Here is a 10,000-nt window from a genome sequence, read left to right on the forward strand (position 1 = left end):
GCGTAGCGATGTGATGTAGCTACCCGACCCCCGCTATACACAGCTGCGCCTCATAAACCCCCGCCTGCTCAAAACATTACTGCTGACGTACATCTCCAACCAGGCCTTATTTCAACTGCATTAACTTCTAATTAGCATGACTGCTCGTCACGAAGTGAGGGAAGATGTTTTGTAAAGGAGGAGGTCTCCCTGTGTTGCGTTCTCCTCTCCTCATGGCTTGTCAGAGCATCTCGTGTGCTTTGTTTGTACCCCCACAAAGATATTAATCCAGCCACTTCAGTTTCAATCTCTTCTCAGGAAACCTCCCTCCTGTCAAACTGTGTGTGTGTGTGTGTGTGTGTGTGTGTGTGTGTGTGTGTGTGTGTGTGTGTGTGTGTGTGTGTGTGTGTGTGTGTGTGTGTGTGTGTGTGTGTGTGTGTGTGTGTGTGTGTGTGTGTGTGTGTGTGCGTGTGCGTGTGCATGTGCATGTGCATGTGCATGTGCATGTGCATGTGCGGGTGCATGCGTGTGTCGTATGACATCAACCGACTCTTTAGTTAAAATCTCCTCTCTCCCCCACTGTGAAAGTATAGTCAGCATGTCTCTTCACTGTCCCTATACAAGTCTCTATGACAAAACACCGGCCAGTTGGATTTTACACTGACCATACAGACGTCTTCTATGAGAAAATACATGGAATTGCAGTCAAGGTTTCTACACTTTCTGTACAGGTGTCTCCAAGTGAACACACCAGGACTTTTGCAGTCTGTAGGTTCCTACACTACGTACATAGTACATTTCAGGGCAATTGCAGTCAGTATATCTCTATTAGCGCGTTCAGGCCAACTGAGAACCGTGCCAGAGCCTGTTCCCGCATCTAATCGCGAACTGGCCGTCGTGTTCATGCCACAGATCTTAGCGTTCGCGAACCGGAAAGTAGGTTCGACAATGCGAACCGCAAAATACTTGTTTTTTTTTCTCTGCAAACTGTGACGACAACATGGCCGTCAGCAGGTTCATCTGGGTAATACAGTCACGTGCGGAAAAGGTTCAGGGCCCGGTATGAACACGGGCGGTTCGCAGGTAAGCACTTTAGTGCTGAACGTAACTGGTGCGAGCACCGGCACCGGCCGGCCTGAAACCCTTATATGAGGATACCCAGTGAATGTCAGTCAGCGTGCTTCTAAAGTTTCTGCATGAGAAAACAGTGGGGAATAGTAATCAATAGAACCCCACACTCTCCGTATAGACTCTATAGTATAGCACTAAACATCTTTTCTGGATGGACGTCTATGAGAAAATACACGGAAGTATCTACACTTCAACACTTTTACCTTGTTCACAACAGTAGCGACCAACACGAACGGAGCGATGGAAGTAATAGTTTCTCTATGGAGGGTGCGCGACCAGCGCTACCAGAGCAAATTAGCCAGGGGCGAAGCGAACTGAGCGTCCAGAGCGAATTTTAACAATTAAAGTCAGGCTAACTTATGGCAATGAGCTATGACGCGGTTCGGCGAAAACCAATTGAAATGTCCACATCTCCGCATGTCCCAGGCTGTCAAGCCAGAGGCGTTATGTGATTAGCTGAATCAAGCATGTCAATGCCGTGTCCAGAGCGAATACAGCAAAACTCAAGACTAAACTTCTTCTGCTACCTCCGCTACCAGGCAGCGTAGTTCTGAACGCAGCATTTCAGTAGGAGACTTCTATGTGAGAAACCACTGGGGGCTTCTCCCACTCCTCCTGCAGGGCTCTACAAAGGAGCTTCAGGGTACTGTGTTCAGACTCCTGGGGTGGATGTCTCGAAAGCATAGTTGCTAACTACATTAGCTATTTTGTTTTTTGCAATGTATTATTCCCATTGGCACCTACCCAAGTTGCTAACTGGCTAACAGCTACGCTTTCGAGAAACACAACCCTGGTAAGTAAGCAGATATGCTGTTCCTTTCTCCTCAGGCCCTGTAGCCCCTGGGTAACCCTCGTGGCCTTCACTTCCCTATCCTTCCATTCCCTTCCTGGGCCAGCCTGGGCACAATCAAAGGCATTAGGGCTAGAATGGGCTGTCACCACAAATGGGACCGCAGTGCAATCCTCTGACATCTCCTCAAGGTGTGTGTGTGTGTGTGTGTGTGTGTGTGTGTGTGTGTGTGTGTGTGTGTGTGTGTGTGTGTGTGTGTGTGTGTGTGTGTGTGTGTGTGCGTGGGTGCGTGCGTGCGTGCGTGCGTGCGTGCGTGCCTGCGTGCGTGCGTGCGTGCGTGCGTGCATGTTGGGCTAGTCTATACCAGTATGCGTGTACTGGCCTGCGATGGTGCGTGCGTGCGTGCGTGCGTGCGTGCGTGCGTGCGTGCGTGCGTGCGTGCGTGCATGTTGGGCTAGTCTATACCAGTATGCGTGTACTGGCCTGCGATGGTGCGTGTGTGTGTGGGTGCGGGTATGGGTGTGTGTGTGTCAGTGTGTCGGTGTGTGTCACTGTATCAGTGTGCATTGTCCATATGCGCGGGTGTATACGCATCAATCTGTCAGTGTGCCTGTGTGTGTGAGAGAGAGAGTGTGAGGGTGTGAATGTGTATGTGACTGCCTTTTCAGGGTGTGTGAGGGAGGGCTGAGGAAATAAATAAAAGCCACACACACACACACACACACACACACACACACACGCATATACGTTACACACACACACACACACACACACACACACACACACACACACACACACACACACACACACACACACACACACACACACACACACACACCACACATCCTCAACTCCCCCACTGCTCCTCCAATCTCCTGTGGGGTGTGAAATGGCGAGAGTCAAAACACGAGGGCCCGTTTCGTTTTCCCATGGAGCTGTCCCGTCCCGTGACAAGAGGAGGTGTCGACAGCTGCATGTCAGCATCTGGGATGTGGCCTCTAACCAAGACCAGAGCCAGGGACCAGAGAGAGGGACCAGAGAGAGAGAGAGAGAGAGAGAGAGAGAGAGAGAGAGAAGTAGAGAGGAAGAGAGGGAGGGAGGGAAGAAGGAAGAGAAACAGGGAGTGGAGGGTGGATGTGGGATGCAGGCTCTCACCGTGGCCTGTAACCAAGACCAGAGCGAGGGACCAGAAAGAGGGACCAGAGAGAGAGAGAGAGAGAGGGAGAGGGAGAGAGATATAGAGAGAGAGGGAGGCAGGGAGGGAATATATGGAGGAAGAGAAACAGGGAGTGAAGGGTGGAGGGTGGACGTGGGATGCAGGCCCTCACCATGACCAGAGCGAGGGACCAGAGAGAGAGAGAGGAAGAGAAATAGGGAGGGAGAGGGAGAGAGATAGGGAGAGGGAGGGAAAGAGGGAAGAGGAGAAACAGGGTGTGAAGGAGGTATGTGGGATGTGGGTTCTCACCATGACCAGAGCGAGGGAACAGGGCAGGAAGGGAGAGAGGGAGAGAAGGAATGAGAGATGGAGAGAGAGAGAGAGAGGGCTCTAACCATGACAAGAACGAGGGACAAGAATTGGAGGGGAGAAGAATAGAAGGAGTGAAAGAGGGAGAGAGAGAGTGGACGAAGGACGTGGGCGTGGGGATGTCAAACATGGGCTCTAGCCATAATCAGAGCGAGAGGACCAGAGTGATGTGATGAAGGAGAGAGAGAGAGAGAGAGAGAGAGAGAGAGAGAGAGAGAGAGAGAGAGAGAGAGAGAGAGAGAGAGAGAGAAAGGAGATGTGGGCTCTCAACACGGCCAGAGCGAGGGATCTACAGCAAGAGACAAGGAACAGAAGAGGCAGAGAGAGTATGAGAGAGGGGGAATGATGACAAACGAAGAGCGGGGACCCAAAGAAAAAGGAGGGAGTAAAACAGGGAGTGAAGGGTGGACAGAGAAAGAGAGATAAATGAAGTGAGGGACTGAGGGAGAAAGAGAGAGAGAGAGCAGAGAAGTGATGGTAAGCGATGGAGAGAAAGAGATAAGGGAAAGGGGGAAGAAGAGGGTCAGAGGGAAGAGATGTAGCAAGTGGGATGAATGGATGGAGTGAGGAAGTGAAAGCGGCAGAGAGGGAGCAAGGGAGTGAAAGAGCGAGTGATAGAGAGAGTGAGAGGGAGGGAAAGCAGCATTCCAGAGGACGTGGGACGCGGTGTCAGTGGAGGAGACCCAGAGTCACACACACACACACACACACACACACACACACACACACACACACACACACACACACACACACACACACACACACACACACACACACACACACACACACACCATCCTCCGCTGGGGAGAGGGCCAAGGAACAGCTGATGGCTGGACGGGGGCCAGCTACCACTTGACAGGGGGAGACCAGTGACACACACTGTGTGCCGTGTGAGTGAGAGTGTGTATGTGTGTGTGTGTGTGTGTGTGTGTGTGTGTGTGTGTGTGTGTGTGTGTGTGTGTGTGTGTGTGTGTGTGTGTGTGTGTGTGTGTGTGTGTGTGTGTGTGTGTGCGTATGTGTGTGTGTGCGTGTGCATTTTTATAGACTGGTACCACACTGTGTGTGTGTGTGTGTGTGTGTGTGTGTGTGTGTGTGTGTGTGTGTGTGTGTGTGTGTGTGTGTGTGTGTGTGTGTGTGTGCGTGGGCGTGCATGTCCGTGTCCGTGTCCGTGTCCGTGTCCACGTCTGTGTACATGTGCATGTGTGTGTGTGTGTGTGTGTGCGTGCGCAGTCCGTGTCTGTATGCGTGTGCGTGTGCATGTGTGTGTGTGTGTGTGTGTGTACTCTGTTTGCTGACCCACCTCCAGACGGAGTCCATTTACAGTGCAGCTCCATGTTGTAAAGTAAGCAGCAGTAAATAAGAAAGCACCCCGTGAGAGAGAGAGAGAGAAATAAAGAAAGAAAGGAAGAGAAACAGAATGAAAAATAAAGCACCATCCACAGAGACAAAGAGTCTGCAGAGAGAGAGAGAGACAAGAGACAGAGAGAAAGGAAGAGAAACAGAGAAAAAGAAAGCGCCATCCACAGACACAAAGAGAAAGAGAGAGCGAGAGAGAGAGAGAGAGAGAGAGAGAGAGAGAGAGAGAGAGAGAGAGAGAGAGAGAGGAGAGAGAGAGAGCGACTGACAGAGTATGAAAAAGAATTTGACACAGAAAGGGAGAGGGAAAGCATTACAGTGGGAGAGAGGGATATAAAGAGAAAAACAGACACACTGACAGGCATGGCATTTGACACAGAAAGAGAAAGAAAACATGAGAGAGCGAGCTTGAGAAAGAGAGGGCAATAAAGAGTGAAGGAATGACACACACAATGACAGGCACAGAGACAAGACTCCTTTAACAGAATTAAAGGGAGAGAGAGAAAGAGGCAGAGAGAGAGGGAGAGACACACAGAGAGAGAGAGAGAGAGAGAGAGAGAGAGAGAGAGAGAGAGAGAGAGAGAGAGAGAGAGAGAGAGCCAAGACGTCTGAGGGCAGGCCTCCTGAATCTAGACATCTGAAGAGCGACGAGGCTTGTTTGCTTTCTCAGGCAGACAAGAACCTCCACCAGGATACACAAAAACACACACTGGGAAGCCAAGAAGCCTTTTGGAGATCCGGCCCCTCCCCTCCCTCCCTCTCCCTTGCCCTGGTTACCACAACACCGTTAATAGCCCATCCCAGAGGTCACGCGTGGTTCAAAACAGAGAGAGGCCTTTGAACTCCCAATTAAGTAGCCCGGGCCAAACACACACACACACACACACACACATACACATGGACAGGACACAGGGCACGGAAAATGGAGACTCCATGTGGCCTCTCGCTCGCTCTCATCCCTGAAAAGAAAAAAACAGGTGCCACCAACCGAGGGCTCCGACGAATGCCACAAACGCTTAGCTTAGCGGCTAAATCCGTCCGCCGCTTCCTCTAGTTAGCGTTAGCGCCAAAGCCAGAACCAGCGTTCCGTTTCGACTGACCGACGCGGGAGCTCTGTGAAAGGCGGTCATTTTCTAGGAGCGCGAGGAAACTGAACATTATTTTGAGGGAAAACAAATGAGTAATGGGTGTGCAGGGCCTGAAGGCTGCTTATGCGGAGAGAATATACATAGACAGCCGGGGCCTGTCTATTTTTCCACCTGGAAAACGGCTTTTGAGAGCAACCGCCGCTTCATACTAAGATCATAACCGAGCTCTATGTGAGTAGGCACAGTGTCGGTCTACATATGGTGTCTTACATACAGGAGCTTGGATTTGCTTTACATACAAATGTCCGTTATCACGGCTCCCGTGCAACAGCTGAAAGGAATCAAGGGACCAAGGACTCGTAGAATGCCACAGTGCATGATGGGTATGGGTGCACAATGCCAGGGTCCAGGTGGCACGGATCCCATCCATTCAGTCATTCTGCCACAACCCCCTGCACCACCTCCACCCCCTATGCCACCCCACACCCCCATCTTTCAAAATGGTTTTTGATGTGGATATCTGATTCCGCGCCATGACGTGCACAGACGAAATGGATTGGACACACTGCTGGGTAGCGGCGATAGCTTAGCCGGCGCAGTAGGAGACGGGGTGATAAGCCCAGGGGGTGGCGGGCAGTGGATGATTGGGATGGGAACGAGGCGCAGGATGAGGGCATAAGCGGGCAGACAGACAGGCAGGGTGGGCACAGGCAGGGACGAATGGATGAGAGGGAGAGGGGCCCACCAATGCTAAGTCACATTAGCGAGCAACAGATGTGGTAGGGCCGGGCACGACTTTGGGGATGGCAACTGTCACAAGATGGCGTTTGTCTCGGGCACGCGGAGTGAGACTGACAGCAGCGATGTGGAGACCCAGATGCTGGCCAGTCCAGCCATGTTCCAACTACCATGACCTCACACACCAATTAGCTCCCAAGAAGCTGACGGACCAACTCGCTCTCTTTCTCTCTCTCTCTCTCTCTCTCTCTCTCTCTCTCTCTCTCTCTCTCTCTCTCTCTCTCTCTCTGCCTCTGTCTTTCTCTCTCTCTCTCTATCTTCGATCCAGCATAGACAGTCTACATTCGAGACAATGAAAGAAATTAGATTCAAATAAATAAATAAGAAATATGACATTATCCTGTGGATGGTGTGCCACGAGGCTTACGAACCAGGCCAAAATACAAACGAGCAAGCAATCCAGAGACAATAATCAAGCCATTTTTTCTTGCTGGAAGGCTACGCCAGACCCTGTGTGCTTTCCAATATGCAACTTTGCGTCCTCCACTTGTGCTTGTGGCCTCACATTTTGCTGATGCCCCGCCTCCGTGGAGAAAACAATGAAGTTTCCCTGCTGTCAGCCTAGCCACAACAATTTTTGGGGGACTATTCGTTCATTCGCCATCCAGTTTACAAATGAGAAAATGACTTTACAATTGAGCTTTTGCGAGAAAAATAATGCTATCATGTTATCAGTGATGTCATCACAACGTATTACTTCCTGGTACGAGGCCACAAGCACAAGTCGAGGACGCAAGGTCACATATTGGAACGCACCCCCTGTCAACTGTATTGTAACTACCAACCCATTGCTCCACTGAGGGCTACGTGCCGTGCAGGTGGCTTGCCTCAGAGCAAGGAGGCTGGAGATCTGCTTTATGACACATGTGGAGTGGAGTAATCTTGACTCCATATTCCGTCATAGGTCACGCACATTAACGCAGAGGACAGAATAAAACGCAAGGACGGCAAGCACAATTAAATCCTAATGGGCCTTGCCAACGTTGTCATAATCGCCGCAGATGTGCGTCTGTCTTGAGCATGCATGTGTGTGTGTGCGTGCGTGTGTGTGTGTGTGTGTGTGTGTGTGTGTGTGTGTGTGTGTGTGTGTGTGTGTGTGTGTGTGTGTGTGTGTGTGTGTGTGTGTGTGTGTGTGTGTGTGTGTGTGTGTGTGTGTGTGTGTGTGTGTGGCCCATTACGATCTATCCAGTCTTTGTTACAGGTTCTGGTATTGCTATAGGAGACCAAATGTTCCTGCTAATACAGTACAGTGTCTGCCGTATGTGCGTGCGTGCGTGAGTGTGTGCATGCATGCCTGTGTGCATGCATGCATGTGTGTGTGTGTGTGTGTGTGCGTGCGTGAGTGTGTGCATGCATGCCTGTGTGCATGCATGCATGTGTGTGTGTGTGTGTGTGTGCGTGCATAAGTGTGCGTGCATACGTGTGCGTGTATGAACGTGTGTTCTGCATGTGTCCTCTGTGTGTGAGGGTAGGCCGGTAAAAAGAGTAATCGTTAGCAGCACAAAGGGATTACATTTGATTTCTCATTTCTCAATAGGTCAGAAGTAGCTCTGTCCCGATGACAGCACCTCAAACCGAGTGGAAATCCACCGGCCCATCACCGGCACACCTTGACATGATTTAATTTGTCCAGGGATGGTAGTCCTCTCCTCTCTCCTCTCTCCTCTCTCCACCTCTCCCCCTGTTCCCTTCTGACTGACTGACCTTGGCATTAACATCTTCAGGCAGATGTTTGATCCCCCGACCAGTTCACCGCCAGTGTTGCCAGATGTGTCTGATCAAATCCCGGCCAAATGGTTGTCAAAAAACACCAAAATGCGCTAAATTCCGCCCAATTTCAACAAATTGCATTGGTTTCTATGGGCCTAAAACGGCAGAAGAAAACGGCAAATGGCCAATTTTTCCCGTTTTTACCCGCATATGGCCATTCCAAGTACACTGTGCACTGTGTACACTGTGCTCCGCGCTACATCTTCATCGAGCACCGCGGCAGACGTCTTTCATGTCTCCGTTCGGCCGGATCGCTTGAGCGACCTACCGCTCGCTAAGACAAAAGCCTTCTGTTGGCTCCCCCCTCCCTTACCCTACCCTCCCTTCCTACGGGGATTCAGGAAGACGGATACCATCAGCTGCCTGACGACCGGCCGCTACATGAGCCGACAACACTCAACAAAAGGATGCCTTCTTTTACCTTCTTCTACCTCTTCTCTGGGGAAAAAAAAATCATATATCATATCAAAGTCATAATACCTAATCCTTAGAATTAGGACATATTTTTGCCAGCAATAATCCTTCTGGAGTGAAGGGGGAATGGAGGAGTGAGGGGGGGGGGCAGAATTGGGAACAAACCTCCCTTGATGACAGCGGTGCAAGGGGGAGGGAGAGATGATAGATCGTTGGGTCGTGTCATTACTGAAGCGGAGAGGGCTCCGGAACATGCGCCTTGTTCTTCAAACAGAGAGAACTGGACTGGACAAGGGACGGAGGTCTTGAGCCGGAGTAGTGTGTGTGTGTGCAACAGGTTTGGCTCATACATCACAGGAGAGACACAGAAGACAGCAGTATGGAAACAGGTGGCTAGATAGACAGGCGTAGAGACAGCAGACAGGGAAGCAGAGATTAAGGATGGTGGGTCGTGGGCCAACATGGTGAAATGGGGAAGCCGTGGTGTAATGGTTAGGGAGTTGGACTGAAGATCAGAGGGTTGCAGGTTCAAACCCACCCTTACAAATCCCTTCCTTCCTCCCTGGCTGAAGTGTCCTTAAAGGAGTATGCCACTATTTTGGGGCTTAATACAGTTAAAATCGTTGGCTGGGGTTTATAAAGGTGGTAAAGTGTCTTATTTTTCATGTGAAGCGTTGTCTTGCTTTAAGACAAGTTAAAAGAGGGAGTATGTCGCTAAGCTAGTGAAAGGCAATGCATCCATGTAGCATTGCTACATGCTACACGGATCCATTGACTTTCACTAGCTTAGCGACATGCTCCCTCTTTTAACTTGTCTTAAAACAAGACAATGGCTTACATGAAAAATAAGACACTTTACCACCTATATAAACCCTGGCCAACGATTTTAACTGTATTAAGCCCCAAAATAGTGGCATAGCTCTTTAACCCTTTAACGCAGAGACTATGTTATAACCTTACTGTCACCCAAAATTGTAATGGCTATGTACAGGAAAGGCTCTCTGTACTGTCAATGTCATAGCAATGATGTTATGATGTAGTTGAGTATTTTCAGCAAATAGTGAATAGGCTCGCCGGCGACCCCATCTGCAGTAAGAGGCTACACAAAGCACCTATCTCCACCCTGTTCCAGAGACCAATACCCTGTAA

The 10,000-nt window shown here is 50.3% G+C and overlaps 1 protein-coding gene across 3 annotated transcripts in view; it reads right to left on the bottom strand.

The window, feature by feature from the left end:
* adamts17 (ADAM metallopeptidase with thrombospondin type 1 motif, 17) overlaps positions 1-10,000 on the bottom strand; it is a 171,222-nt gene that overhangs the window by 128,836 nt on the left and 32,386 nt on the right. The gene's annotated exons all lie outside the window — the stretch shown is intronic.

Source organism: Engraulis encrasicolus, chromosome 22 (genome assembly GCF_034702125.1).
Source record: "Engraulis encrasicolus isolate BLACKSEA-1 chromosome 22, IST_EnEncr_1.0, whole genome shotgun sequence".
In the NCBI taxonomy this organism is placed as follows: Eukaryota; Metazoa; Chordata; class Actinopteri; order Clupeiformes; family Engraulidae; genus Engraulis; species Engraulis encrasicolus.